Source organism: Lepidochelys kempii, chromosome 7, assembly GCF_965140285.1.
Source record: "Lepidochelys kempii isolate rLepKem1 chromosome 7, rLepKem1.hap1, whole genome shotgun sequence".
Lineage (NCBI taxonomy): Eukaryota > Metazoa > Chordata > Testudines > Cheloniidae > Lepidochelys > Lepidochelys kempii.
Genome location: NC_136386.1, coordinates 98,547,759 through 98,561,496, shown reverse-complemented (window position 1 = coordinate 98,561,496; position 13,738 = coordinate 98,547,759). Strand labels below are relative to the sequence as shown.

The following is a 13,738-nucleotide window of genomic DNA, read 5'->3' as shown; positions in this document are numbered from 1 at the left end:
AAAAGAGTATTAGCTACAGCCTCTTCCATTGAGCTCAATCTTTAGCTACAATGTCGGAAGAAACACACTGAAGCTGAGTCTAACTTTAAGGAAAAGTACTCCAAATATTTTAGATATTTGATCCAGGTAATTGATTACCAGGAAAGCTGGACATTCCTGAAGGCCAGTGGTTTTAACGATTATATATGATAAGAAAACAAAAGAAATATTTCTATATTTTGGATTAAAAAAAGACTTTGCTCTATTATTTGACTAGAAACGAGAAGTATAATTACTGTTTAATTCCCATATTTTACCTAGGTTAATTTTACATTCTATTAATTTGCATAAACTAATTGTTGTATGCATAGCAGTTTGTTGGGTAAAGGAAGCCCAGCTAAATGTTTCATTCATTAAGAAAAATGTTCCAGTGCTACTGTGTGCAATAATCTTTAGCCCATGTTGTGGGTTATGTACACAGTAAAATATTCTATAAAAATAATTGCCCTGATCTATTGAGAAATTCTTCTAAAATGAAGCAGAACAACTCTCAGAAGTGAACAGGAATGTTATAGCATGCAAATGCAGGCATCAGGACACACAGCTCAGTGTTGAAAGTAAATATAGATTTAGGTACTGGATGATAAAAATAACCCATTGCCAGCTCAGTAGCTGGTGCATTCACTCTTTAGATCAGAAGCTTATCATCCTGTGATGAGATTTGACCTTCCACCAAGTGTTGAGGCCAAAACTGACATCTATAGAGACTGCTACATTTGCGGTAAGTAGTATTCTTTGAGGACGGTAATCATCAGAACTTCTCAAATAGTTTTTAAAATGGGTTTACAAAAATTAGGGCTTTTGAGTTTCAGTAACACAGCAGGAGCATGATGCAGAGTTAGGACAAGTTAGGATGGCAGAATTAGTAAATATTTAGGATACTTTAAACCTTTTCCTTTCTAGGCCACTTGAATCAGAATTTGCCTGACACACCACTACTAGACTGCTTTTGGAAAAGTATTATTTAACCGGAATTCATTCAAGAGGATTCTATAGGAGTCTTTCTAAACAGCCACACAATTGACTTTGGTACTGATTATCTGAACCATTCCATAGCAGGATATAATTCTCTACTTCTACCGCATCCTTCACCTCATTATGTCAGTTACACTCATCCAGTAAGGGAACAGAACCAACGTTTTGTAATCACAGTCAGAAATAATGGTGAAGACACTCTGTGCCAACATGAGAGCACTCTCCTGCCAATATAATGCCAGTGTGGACAGCACAAAACTTGCATTGCTCTGAGCGATGTAAGTTATATTGATTTAGGCTGTAGTGTAGAGCTGCCCTGAGACTGTCAAATTTAGCACTCTTAAGCACAGACTTAACTGCTTTCCTAAACTGGAGCTGCAGGGAGCCCAGAAATCTGGTTAATACTCCCCTTTGTGTTCTTTACAATACACCTAAAGTAGCATGGCCTGCTGATGCTACATTTCACACTGAAATGTGTGAAGTGGATTCTGCTTAGTGCATACTGAGCATAAGTGTTTGCCTGTATCCAGTCCTTCCAACATGAATACTAAACATTGCTTTATAAAATACTTTGAGATAAAGCTCCCTGAAATCATTGTTTTAAAATCCAAAGTATGCAATATGAACATACAAAGGATATGAACCATTTCTTCTCAAAATTAACATTCCTGAAAATCAATAGAAAGCCTTAGCAAAGATTCCATGATGCTTTTTGACCTTGAATTAAAAGTTGTGGTGATAAACTCTGGTAATGGAATTGTCTATATTTGATTACTTGGCATCTGATGAAAACATTGCTGTAAGAATAAAGAATAAAAGAAAAACAAAACCGATTCTATTCCAGGCTAGATCTGCACTGATGTAAAAGTAAAAGATAATAAACCAGATGAGAGCTTCATTTAGCTTTCCAGAATGACATTAGAAATTAAGTGTCAAATTCATTAGAACTGAATATATTATTTGCATATGATGTATGGGTACAGTAATCAGGAAACTGTGCAAGGCACTTTTACAAATAAAACATATGCCATTGAAATTCATTAAAACTTTTCATCCCCCTACACAGAAGTAGGTACTTCTCCATTAGGTACCCAAGGGATATGTGCTGTGAAAAAAAGCAGCATCAGCAGAAAAAGGGATGTGACTGCTTCAGTGCACTAGATGTGGGAACCTATATTTAGTAACAAATGTAGGAAAATGGACAAAAATGGCTTTGCCTAAGTTAAGGCTGCTCCAGGCAAATGTACATGCTGTCAAGTTGCACAGATTGCCAGTCTGTTGCTCAAATGAGTAATGATATAGTGACATTTTATATTCTAGGAATATAAACCTGACACTTTAAATGGCCACCTTAACTGAGGGGTCAGAGAAATCAGTCAGAACTTATAAAGAAAACTTCACCTTCATCTCATTACCCTCCATCTCTTTAGCTTCACATGCCATCCACATAGCTTCAAATCATTCTATATCTACCAGTCACACTTCATCTTTTTGCACTAGATCTCATTCAAAACAGTCTCCTTCAGGGTAGTACTGAAATTGCTTACTGCTTTCAAGCATCATTGGCATATATTAGACATGAGGTAAAATTCTGGCCTCATTGAAGTCAAAGGGAATTTTACCCATGACTTCAATAAGCCCAGGATTTCACCCCAAACTAGACCAACCTTAGTCAACTATTTAAAACTTTCTTACAAAGGATAGAATAATTGATTGTTTTCTCATTTAGTGGCTACTGACTCACAACACCCATATATCTCATTTAAAGGACATGTCTTTGCTATCTTCTCCATAAAGGGAGTCGTCTTCCATATCTGTCTTGAGCTCCTTAGGCCAAAAGAGAGCTCAGATCTTGCTTTATTTCTGTGAATGCCTTACTATTTTTTAGTTTCCCAATACGAGGAATTTTGTGAACTCCAGAGATCTCATAAAAACAACGAGGAGTACGGAGGCACCTTAAAGACTAACAGATTTAGGTATGTAGGTGCCTAAGATGCAGATAGGGCCTCACAAGATATTCAAAGCACCTAAGCAGGTTACGTGCCTAACTCCTATTGATATATTGTAGTTGCCCATTAAGAGAAGGAATGCTGTCTGATAGCTGGTCCTTTAGCATCTCTCTGCCTCCATTTACCAATTTGCTAAATAGGTATATTAATACCTAAATAAGAAGTAGTCTCAGGCTTAAGACACCTTGTCATAAATATAAAGAGAAGGCTCACCACCTTTAAATCCCTCCTGGCCAGAGGAAAAACCCTTTCACCTGTAAAGGATTAAGAAGCTAAAATAAACTTGCTGACACCTGACCAAAATGACCAATGAGGAGACAAGATACTTTCAAAGCTGGAAGAGGGGTGGGAAACAAAGGGTTCTGTCTGTGTGTATGATGCTTTTGCCAGGACCAGAGCAGGAATGCAGGTCAGAACTCCTGTAAAGAGTTAGTAAGCAATCTAGTTAGATATGCGTTAGATTCTGTTTTGTTTAAATGGCTGATAAAATAAGTTGTGCTGAATGGAATGTGTATTCCTGTTTTTGTATCTTTTTGTAACTTAAGGTTTAGCCTAGAGGGATTCTTTAGGTTTTAAATCTGATTACCCTGTAAGGTATTTTCCATCCTGATTTTACAGAGGTGATTCTTTTACTTTTTCTTTAATTAAAATTCTTCTTTTAAGAACCTGATTGCTTTTTCATTGTTCTTAAGATCCAAGGGTTTGGGTCTGTGTTCACCGATGCAAACTGGTGAGGAGTTTTATCAAGCCTTCCCCAGGAAAGGGGGAGTAGTGCTTGGGGGGATATTTGGGGGGAGGGGGGCAGACGTTTCCAAGTGGGCATTTTCCCTGTTCTTTGTGTAACACTTTGGTGGTGGCAGCTTTTAACCTAAGCTGGTAAGAATAAGCTTAGGGGTCTTTCATGCAGGTCCCCACATCTGTACCCTAGAGTTCAGAGTGGGGAAGGAACCTTGACACACCTTGAGAAGCTTGGATGAAAGATGCTATGTAAAATAAAGAATATATAGCTATAGAGAATAGATTAATATATTTATCAATATCTGCCACTGTAATAAGTATCTAAGCAATATACTTACTATAGTAGATAGTTATGTTGTCCCTCTCTGGTGCTTGCTAATCAGAGTGGCTTCTCCCCTTTCCTTCCATGAGCTGGGTCCTGGGTTCTTTATTGAGATGCCTTGTGCCTCCACTCAAGGGGATTCCTCTCTGTGCCTGGGACACAAAGGTTTCTGTCACTTGAGAAATGGCTAATAATGCTACCCTTAACAAGGAATAGGACCCTGTACACAAAAAATACAATAATACAAAGCCCAACAAATAATGTGCCACACCTCAAAACAACAGTATAACAAATGGGGACTTTATGGGAGGCAGGGAACAGTGGATCCAGGTAAGTAAAGGGTTATGGTCAACTAATATATTCATAATACAATAAATTCCCCACTTTCCACCATTCACAACTGTATCATAAATGCCAGCTCTCTCCCTGGCACCTTCCCAAGCAGAGGAAATGTGTAGAATGAGTCTGAAGAGGAGTGTAGAGCACTGCAAACATTAGCCAGCTTGAAGACAACAAAAGAGGCCCTCTCACAGTATTTTCACCTGAGTGGGGCAGGTTGCCTGGCTCCCTGGTCCAGAGTTCTGGGGAGGTCTCAGCTGGGTCTATAGCCAACAGGGGGTTGATCCCTGACGGCATTTCTCACAACTCCTGACTTCAAAATAAAAGTTCCAAAAACTTAAACTAAACTGAGTCCCTTTGTCTGTGAGTCAGGCTATCCCCTCACACCAAAGGATTGAGCAGTCCTGGCTCCTCATTGGCCCAGCAAACTGTCTGTACAAATCACCCCATCACAAGCCCCACTACTTTCAGAGTAACAGCCGTGTTAGTCTGTATTCGCAAAAAGAAAAGGAGGACTCGTGGCACCTTAGAGACTAACCAATTTATTTGAGCATGAGCTTTCGTGAGCTACAGCTCACTTCCTCAGATGCATATCGTGGAAACTGCAGCAGGCTTTATATATACACAGAGAATATGAAACAATACCTCCTCCCACCCCCACTACTGGCTTTTACAGGGGTTTACCATCTATTCTGTTCCTGCTACAGACTCTAAGCAGGCTGGTAAATGGTCTACAAAACTATGGAGCCACTATTGCACTCCATAGGCAAGGTCCTGTCAAGACTCAGTCCAGTGTTTCAGGAGCTGACAAACTCCAAAGGGGGTTACAGATAGAATAATAGATGCAAAAGTAGAACTTCAAAAGAGTGGAATCTGAGAGTGGTGTCTACAATTATCACATTGTCTCTTCCTCAGGTGCTGGACACCCGTGGCTCGTTGGCAATGCTTTTGGTTGCTATGCAGGAAACTCTTCTTGTCACAGCCAGCATTATAATATGCACTCCTCAACCAAATGCTTTGATGACAAGTCTAAGTTGTACGCCACGTGAGCAGGTGAAATTCTGATTAGCTGAATGATAGTTGTCTATCCAGTTCTATCTGCACTTGTGTATTTTGTTCTGTGTTTTAAAGACAATTAAGCAAAACCAAAAATCTATAGAAAAGAAACTACATATTTACATGGAACCAAAAGTTCATAGCATAAGGAAGTGGGCAGGAGGGGGGGGTAAGGTCACAGGACTGCTGGGGAAAAACCAATCATAGGTAAAAACACTCAGAGTTGGAGCTTCCCACTTTTTAAACAAACATATGTCGTACTTCTCCACTCCTGGGAATATTCTGTAACGGCTGATATCTTCATTTTAATCTCTGAAGTGCGCTAAAAATGTAAGCTATTATTGTTACAAGTAGCACTTAAAGGCTCCAACTGATATCAAAGCCCCATTGTGCTGGGCACTGTACAAACCTCTTGTCTACATGGGGGAAATTACCAGTATAATTCTACCATTACAGTTATACTGATATAACGTCCCACATGGACGTACTTATTCCAGAATACGAGAGCCTTTTTCCAGTTTAGCCTATGTTGCTGTAGCAGTAGAATTATACCAGTATAGTTATGTTGGTAAATTTCCTCATGTAGACAAGCCCTTGGCAAAAGACAGTCCCTACCCTGAATGTCTTACTTCCTTTTTCCCTCTCTTTATTTGTCTTGTCTAATTATATCAGCTCAGTTTTACAGATGGAGAACTGAGGCTCAGAGATATTAAGTAACTAGGCCTAAGTTTACACAGAAAGTCTGTGGCAGAGCTAGAGACTTAACCCAACTTTCCTGAGAACCAATCAAGGACCTTAACCATGAGATCACTTTTTCCTCTCATGTCTCAGTGATGGCAAAAACAGACACCAGTTCTGAAATGATTTCCCCTGAAGTGGCAACCCATGTATGACATATATTGGGCATAAGAACTTACTGTGTTGCATGTCTGAAAAACCTACTCAAACATATTCCTTCCATTTCTAATGAAAGTGCCACCAAAGGATTTGCCAGATTGTTGATAATGCTTCATGAGAACCATAAGTGATAAAGCCAATGTAAAAACTGTACATTTACATAAATGGGAGGAGATTGATGTTTTATGTGTTCAGATACTAAAAGTATGCAGAATGTTCTCCCAGTACAATATTTATTCCTGTTAGACTCATAGGGCACAGTGTGTGCTACAACCATATTTACATAGAAAAGATTTTTATGGAAACACATCTAATTAAAAATAAATTAACAGCTTTCAGAATATGAAAGAAATGCAAAATGATAGCCCTTATGAAAGTGACCCTAGTAATACACCATATGATGGAAACATAGCCCCTTTCACGTTGGGGGGTGGGGAATCTTTTCAGTAAGAGTTTTGGGAATAAGGCTGGAAATTATTGTTCCAGTCCTGCAAGGTACAGAGTGCCCTCATTTCCCATTGCAGGCAATGGGAGTCCTGCCAGGAGAAAGGACTTGAGAGTTTGGATGAATCAGAGCTGAAGGCATCAATATTTTACAGGACTGTGCCCACAATCACAAAAATAATGAGCTTATTGCCATCCCTTTCACCAGAGATATATCTAATGGGAAGGTGGCCAAAGATGCTATTGATTTGCTATTATTTATAGATTAGTTTATTATAGACTATGCACCAGCTATTTAATTATGGTAACTAAGAACTCAGTTCCCTCTCCTAGTACAAATGGCTTAACATCTGGAATGTAAAGGTCAAGGAATCAAAGAAATATTTTTATGTTTAACCCAAGATGAATATGAGGACTACTTAAATCCATGGACACCAATTTATCCTTACTTTCAAATATCAGGAGGTATTGATCGCCTCATGTTTTCTTCCTTTTTTTCCCCCATTTAGCTTATTCCCTCCTAACTATACTCACCCCTACTGCCCCCAAAAATAATCGTGGAACGAACATGCTTTTCACCGCCATCATTGTTCACTCTGCCTGAGTGTTCTACACCATTACTTACTGTTTATGTTTTGCCTATTTCGATTGTAAGCTCTTCAGGGCAGGGACAATCTACTACTGTCAAGGTTCCTTCCCCACTCTGAATTCTAGGGTACAGATGTGGGGACCTGCATGAAAACCTCCTAGGCTTACTTTTACCAGCTTATGTTAAAACTTCCCCAAGGTACAAATTAATTTTACCCTTTGCCCTTGGATTTCCATTGCCACCACCAAACTTTATCTGGGTTTACTGGGAAATGTAGTTTGGACACGTCTTCCCCCCCCAAAATCCTCCCAACCCTTGCACCCCACTTCCTGGGGAAGGTTTAGTAAAAATCCTCACCAATTTGCATAGGTGACCACAGACCCAAACCCTTGGATCTTAGAACAATGAAAAAGCATTCAGTTTTCTACAAGAAGACTTTTAATAGAAGTAAAGGAATCACCCCTGTAAAATCAGGATGGTAGATACCTTACAGGGTAATTAGATTCAAAACATAGAGAATCCCTCTAGGCAAAACCTTAAATTACAAAAAAAACACACAGGAATAGGAATAGTCATTCTATTCAGCACAGCTCTTTTCTCAGCCATTTAAAGAAATCATAATCTAACACATACCTAGCTAGATTACTTACTAAAAGTTCTAAGACTCCGTTCCTGTTCTGTCCCCAGCAAAAAAAAAAAAAGCATACAGACAGACACAGACCCTTTGTTTTTCTCCCTCCTCCCAGCTTTTGAAAGTATCTTGTCTCCTCATTGGTCATTTTGGTCAGGTGCCAGCGAGGTTACCTTTAGCTTCTTAACCCTTTACAGGTGAGAGGATTTTTCCTCTGGCCAGGAGGGATTTTAAAGGGGTTTACCCTTCCCTTTATATTTATGACAACTACTCTGTGTTTGTACCATGCTAGCATAATGGCCTCACTCTTGGCTGCCCCTCAGGCGTTACCAAAAACATAAATAAGTAAAAAAAAGCCTGAAGTGCCTTCTATGGAGCATAACTAAGAGTATTGCTTTCCCAGCTTCACATAGTCTGCCCATGTTTGTTTTACTTTCTCCACTACTTTATTTAATATCTTTTCCTCCATCTTGCTCTTTTGGTTTGCCCAACCCCTCTACACTCTCTTGATGTCATCTCTAATTAGCTCTTAATTCCTTCTGTCAATAAAAACATAGGTCCTTATGGAAAACAGGCACAATAGAAGACAGTAAGGGCCTAAGCTGATCTCATTGGATCCAAAAGTAAAAGGATCAAGCACTTGCATGGTAAATTGGAGTGGAGGGTGGGCTGTTTTGAAAATATCTCCATTAGAGCTTTTATCAAATTAACAGTTCATCCCCAATACATGGAGATACATTCCTTGTTTGTTTTGTTCTAAATAGCTGAAAACATTTTTTTTTAAATTTCATTCTTTAATAAGCAAAATCTTTGTAAATTAGTAATTAGAAGAATAATTTAGGGAAACACATTTTTCTCGATTGGCTTGTTCTTCTGATTGCCTTTTACAGTGTGATGAACAAATATTAAAACATGCTTCCTGGCAGGCAGTTACTATAACTGGAGTAGGGCTTTTTAAATAGAAATCTAGCCTTGATCATTGAATATTTAACAAATTGAAAACACTGCTTATTCTTTTATTAAAAATCAGACAAATGCATTCTTTGATAATCAGTTTAAAGAGAAGGAAAAGTTAAATACTAATTTCTATCCATGTCTGAATACTGCCATCTGAAATACAAATGTGTTGAACACCAGCGACATCCATGGACTACCTTTGCACTAAATGATTCAGGACATAGTACTGAAATTGGAAAAAGCTACAGGCCAGAAGTTCTCACTTCGGGAAAAGTGAAAGCTTTGAAACATATGTAATTGTTAATTATATAAATAACTATATTCCATTTCTTTGGAGCATGTTATTCCCAAACTACATGTCAATATAATACATTACTATGTACAACACATGGATTTCAAAGTCATCAACATGTTGTACTGTAAGAGCTCTGAGATCCTACTATTAACTCTGTTATATTTCAGAGATGCACGAAGAATAGTCTTGTCCAGAATAATGGTGTTTGAACCTACACAGGTCTTCCACAAAGCTGGGCAAAATTTTTCAATCCAAACATTTTTCAGTGAAAGATACAGATTTGGTGACACCAAAGCATTTTGCAAATTTGTGTCAGTTTTCCCGAATTGTTAAACTTGAAAAGCAAAAAGTATTCTGAAAGAAAAATCAACAGTTTCCTTTTGACACTTTCAAAACAATATTTTAATTTTTCTGGTCAAAAAGATTTTTTTTTTGCTTACAAATTTCCTTTAATTTTACATTTGAAAATACAATCTAAAAAAAAACCTTGTCATTGAACCATAACATTTTGTTAAACACAAAGAGTTTGAGATTTTGTTTTGCGAATTTGAGGGGGGCGAGGGAGGTTCAATTTGAAAAAAAAATTCAAAATTTGCTTTTTATCTCATTGAAAATTATTTTTCTTCAACTTTCTAAAATTGCCAACAAACTGAAAAATCCATGATTTGCCCAGCATCTTAGAATTCAGACAGGTCCACGATATGCCACTTAAATCCTGTTGCAATACTATGCAAGAAAGTTTCACGGGGAGTGGCTGTGAATCACTACATGGTCCAGAGGGGGTTTCATGCTAGCTCGAAGTATGTGGGCTCAGGGTGTGGACTGGGGTTATAAGAGGGCAATGGAAATATAGATTCAGTGGTCTAAAACTCCCACATAGCAGACAGAGGAAGAACAACTGCTATTCTCAACCATAGGCTCCATGACAGGGCCAAACTGCAACCCTGTCATGTTGCCTATGAGTTGAGGGTGACATAAATTAGAACACTGATGTTTAGTTCCATAGACAATCTGACTGCCATTGCTTTACTCAGGAAGGGCAAATTTCACCTAGAATGAATTTAATGCTCGTGAAATTTAGCAAAGTGCCAGCCTTGGACATAAAACTCATTAACTTATGCATGCACAGAGCAGAAACATAGCACAGGCAGGCAGCAGTGCAAGTTTTGCCAGGCTGCCCCACCAGTGAGCCTCAACCCATTCATGGAGAAACCCTCCCTGGGGCAAGGAGATCTGTACCCATTCCTTAGATAAAACAGGAATTTAAGGCTCTAGGACTGTCACAAGCACTGAATTCACCCATAAAACTGTTATAAAACTGAAGTTAGTGAGGCTTAACAAATGTTCACATTTGAGATGGATCGGAAGTTCAGAACCTGCACAACTTTCAAATCCACAATGCTAGAGTGGGTTCAAATTCAGGCAAACAAGTTTTCCCATCCATAGCGAGAACCCAGATGTTCATTAATATTCAGTGAGTGTTCACTGAACTCAACAAGTACCTTCTGTATTTTAATGAGTTCTGCATTGGCTCCTGTGGAGCAAAATATATTGGATGCAGGTGGTGGGCATGTGCCATACTTTTAAGCAAACATCAATGTAACTAGGAAAAAAAATAGGAAGGTGAATAACAAGTAAAATAGATTAATGAAAATAAGCTCTTCCAGATGGTTACTGTGTGAAAACAAGAGGCCAGGGCTGGAAAGGAAATGGGGGTGGGATGTTGTGTATGTTATTTATTAGAATTTCTTTACGGGGGCAGGGGACGGTGGAAAGTGACAGGAAGATGAATATAGAATTGAGTAAATCATTTTAACAGGGAGTTTGGCAAACTGGGAGAAAAAGACAGAATACTGGAGAACAACAGCTAACCAGTTTTTGTGATTAGTAAAAAGATTAGATCTAAGTTTATCAGTTTTCTCCAGGGTCAGTTCTCTTTGGAAGACTGACATATAGTGCACTAGATAAGTATAGGCAGAGCTGGTAGCATGAACGCTTGAGATTGCAAGCATAATGTTCTTTTAACATAGTCTTTTATGTGTAGTAATGTGTATATAGTACAAGTAAGCCAAATACAAGAAACAAATCCTTAGTAGACAAATAATCTGAGTGAGATGTTCAGAACTAGATTGGTTTTGTACAGTCAATCATCAGTGCACATGGTGAACATTTTCTTTTAAGAAAATAAGTACAAAATCAGACACCTAAATCCATGGCTTTGACTTCAGTGGGAGCTGTAGGTGATCTGAAAATCAGGCCCTTTTCTTCTAATAGCTAATATTTAGGCATAGGTGTCTGATTCAGTACACTCAGTTTGGGGGAATTATGCTGGATTAACGCTAGTGTAAATAAAAGTAGAATGTGATTGCCTGTCTATTTAATTAACTAAAAATGTGAACTAGAGAGTAGTAGAGAGATCGAACACTCATTAGTAAGGAGCCCAAAGAAAGGGAATCAGTAACTAATCCCTGCTCTGCCACCAACTTACTGTTTGTCCTTAGGCACTTCATTTAACCTCTTTGTGCCTCTATTCCCTCAAATGTTAACTGGGGGCAGTAATACTCACCTAGCTCACAAAGGCATTAGTTAATGCTTGTAAAGTACTTTGAAGATACAAGTGCTAAGTATTGCTGTTTCATGTTGCTTTTCTTTATATTTAAATTAATGTAGCTGCTTCCCATGTCCTGACACAGACAAACCTATGGTGAAGGGTAATGATCATCAGAGTTAGGGTTTATGGATTTGTCCACTTGCAGCACAGCCAGCTGCAAGTTCCAGCAATTGCTACGCAATGCAAGATCTATCTAACAATGCTTTAGTAGCTAATTGTTGAAAGAACAATATCTGCACAGCCATAAAGACCCAGTTTGCTAGAAGCAGTAAAAATAAATATCTCTGGGTCTTGATCACACCCAGGCAAAGATATCTGATTCCTTACTGATAGAAGTAGCCCAGGGAGAATGAACAACTTATATTGTCAGGCATACATACATACATATTGCCACAAGACACATTGGTTGTAAAATTCAATTGTAAACTGCAAGGACAAAACACAGGTTTGTAAAATATAGAATTTACTGTACAATAGGAAACAGACTGAACAATCTCTCAACCAATGTGCTTTAACCTGCAGCGTATTTGGAAGATCATAACTCCCATGGCTGAAGAAATTGGACCATTCAAGGCAGCCACTTGCACCAAGGGACTATGCCCAGCTCTATATGATGCTGATCAGTCACCATCTAGGCTGAGGTAAATCCTTCCCACGCACCACAGGCTAAACGCTGTGATGGGTTGGATCACAGAAACCCCCTTGGGGCTGCCAACTGATGTACCAAGACTACTTATGCCCCTGTTTTCCCTGCCAGCTTGGGACTCCAGAACCCTGACTGGCTGTGCCAGCCACGATTGCTGGCTACAAACACAGACCCAGGTCCGAACCACATCCCACAAATTGCAGGGTTAACTGAAAGCAATTTAGGAAGCGTTCCTGCCTCTGACACTCAGATGCCCAACTCCCAGTGGGGTCCAATCTCCAAATAAATCTGTTTTATCCTGTATAAAGCTTATACAGGGTAAACTCATAAATTGTTCATCCTCTATAACACTGATAGAGAAATATGGACAGCTGTTTCAACTCCCACCCCCGCCCCAGGTATTAATACATACTCTGGGTTAAATAATAAGTAAAAGGTGATTTTATTAAATACAGAAAGTAGGATTTAAGTGGTTCCAAGTAGTAACAGACAGAACAAAGTAAATTACCAAGCAAAATAAAATAGAACATGCAAGTCTATGCCTAATACAGTAAGAAAACTGAATACAGATAAAACCTCACCCTCAGAGGTGTTTCACTAAGCTTCCTTTTACAGACTAGTCTTCTTCTAGTCTGGATCCAGCAATCACTCACACCCCCTGTAGTAACTGTCCTTTGTCCCAGTTTCTTTCAGATATCCTTTGGGGTGGAGAGGCTATCGCTTGAGCCAGCTGAAGACAAAATGGAGGGGTCTCCCAGGGGTTTAAATAGACTTTCTTTTGTGGGTGGACACCCTTCCCTCCCCCTGTGTAGAATCCAGCTACAAAATAGTTTTGGAGTAACATGGGCAAGTCACATATCCATGCATGACTGAGTTCCTTACCAGCCAAGCCACATTCCTGGGAAAGCTCAGATGTGGATTGGCATCTCCAAGTTAATTGTTGGCTTAAGGGCTTCTTGATTGGGCACTTACTGAGAATAGTCTTTTCTCAGGAAGCTGACCAAGTGCTTCACTGAAGCTATTTAAAATTAAACAAGTATACAGCCAATATTCATTACTTCGAGTACAAAAATGACACATTCAAATAAGATAAATATATTCAGTAGATCATAACCTTTGCAGAGATATGTTACATGGCATATGTAGCATAAAACATATTCCAGTTATGTCATATATATATTCATAAGCAT

At 38.8% G+C, this 13,738-nt stretch overlaps 1 long non-coding RNA gene across 1 annotated transcript in view; it reads right to left on the bottom strand.

Annotated features, from left to right (window-relative positions):
* The window catches only part of LOC140914935 (uncharacterized), a 91,686-nt gene extending 78,243 nt beyond the window's left edge, over window positions 1-13,443 (bottom strand). Inside the window, exons 1-2 of the long non-coding RNA XR_012160038.2 lie at window positions 13,130-13,443; window positions 4,100-4,235 (exon numbers count right to left, since the gene is read on the bottom strand). This is a non-coding gene — a long non-coding RNA (uncharacterized LOC140914935). The remainder of the gene's footprint in view (window positions 1-4,099; window positions 4,236-13,129) is intronic.
* Window positions 13,444-13,738: the final 295 nt, after the last annotated feature.